The sequence below is a fragment of the Somniosus microcephalus genome, unplaced genomic scaffold (genome assembly GCF_052327205.1).
Source record: "Somniosus microcephalus isolate GS21.2 unplaced genomic scaffold, FLI_Smic_1.0 unresolved_chr4, whole genome shotgun sequence".
Classification (NCBI taxonomy): Eukaryota; Metazoa; Chordata; class Chondrichthyes; order Squaliformes; family Somniosidae; genus Somniosus; species Somniosus microcephalus.
This window is the reverse complement of record NW_028225182.1, coordinates 11,567,061-11,568,769: the sequence shown is the minus strand read 5'-3', so window position 1 is coordinate 11,568,769 and position 1,709 is coordinate 11,567,061. Positions and strand designations below refer to the sequence as shown.

Sequence of the window (1,709 nt, the reverse complement as noted above, 5' to 3'; positions counted from 1 at the left end):
GTGTAAGGACATAAAAACATAAGAACGAAAGAATTAAGAGCAGGAGTAGCCCATTTATTGTGAAAAATGAGATATGGGTAACAGTTAACATGCAAACCAAAAATAAAATGATTGAAGTATCGACTCTCGCTCATTTTTCATTTCTTTCATTGTGCAAAAGAAGATTTTCGGTTAATTAATGATGCTTTTCCGGGAAAGCAACATAAAAGTTGAAGAGAAAAGCACTCGCCCAACGTGGGGCTCCAACCCACGATGCTGAGATTAAGAGTCTCATGCTCTACCGACTGAGCTAGCCGGGCTTGCTCAAATTGCGTGACCTCATCACTGATTGCAGCCAGGCGCCTGTTGGCTCTGCCCGAGGGGTTTAACTTGTTCTACAAACAACGAACCAGGATCCCCTCAATTCCAAGATGTGTAAGGAAATCAAGCATCAAAAGCCCTTTTATTAAACACAGGATTTCAGGTAATTTTCTGATCACAAAGCACTTTTTGTCCTTGTCGATATCTCTTTTCTATTAAATCTTTTCTATTTCCCTGTGCTTCCCGATTCTGTCTTCCTCTCTGGCTCTGTTAATATGTGTGTGGGCACCTGTAGGTTATAGAATCTATCAATCATAGAACCATAGAATGGTTATAGCACTGAATAAGCCCATTCGGCCCGTCGAGCCCGTGCCAGCTCTCTGCAAGAGCACTTCAGCTAGTACCGCACTTTCTTCATAGCCCTGCAAATTTCCCCCTTCAGGTACTTATGGAAATCCCCTTTGATAGCCGCCATTGAATCCGCCTCCACCACCACTTCAGGCAGTGCATTCCAGATCTTAACAAATAGCTGCGTAAAAATGTTTTTCCTCATGTTGCTTTTGGTTCTTTTGCCAATCACCTTAAATCGGTATCCTTTGATTTACGACCCTCCTGTCAATGGAAACAGTTTCCCTCTTATCTACTCTGTCCAGATCCCTCTTTAACTTCTAAACATCTGTCAAATCTCCTCGCATCTTCTCTGCTCCAATGAGATCAACCCCAGCTTCTCCGGACTATCAAAGCAACTGAAGTCCCTCATCCCTGTAACCATTCTTTTGAATCTTTTCTGTACCCTCCCTAAAGCTTTCACATCCTTCCTAAAGTGCGGTGCCAGATATGGACACAGTTCTCCAGCTGGGGCCAAACCAGTGTTTTATAAAGTCTCATTATAATTTCTAAACTTTTGTACTCTATACATCTTTTCATGAAGCCCAGCATCCCTTAAGCATGTATTACTGCTTTCTCAACCTGCACTGCCACCTTCAACGATTTGTGCACACATACCCCCAGGTCTCTCTGTTGGTGTACCCCCTTCAGATTCTAACATTTAGTTTAGATGCCCTCTGCTCATTCTTCCTACCAAAATGTATCACTTGACACTTTTTTGCTTTAAATTTCATCTGCCACATGTGCGGCCATTTTAGCAGCCTGTCTATGACTTCCTGAATTCTATCACTCTCCTCCTGACTATTCACTATACTTCCAAATTTTGCTTCATCTGCAAATTTTGAAATTGTGACCTGTACACCCACATCGAAGTCATTAATATATATCAAGATAAGCAGTGGTCCTAGAACCGACCCGTTTGCTGATGTTACAAAGTTAGCTGGGACAGTAAGCTGTGAGGAGAACACAGAGTAGTAAAGGGTTTTGGATTGACTAAGCGAATGGGCAGTAAGGTGGCAGAT

General features: G+C 42.4%; 1 non-coding gene across 1 annotated transcript; it reads right to left on the bottom strand.

Annotated features, from left to right (window-relative positions):
• Window positions 1-226: 226 nt before the first annotated feature.
• trnak-cuu (transfer RNA lysine (anticodon CUU)) lies at window positions 227-299 on the bottom strand. Its single transcript has one exon. It is a non-coding gene; the product is annotated as a tRNA-Lys (tRNA).
• Window positions 300-1,709: the final 1,410 nt, after the last annotated feature.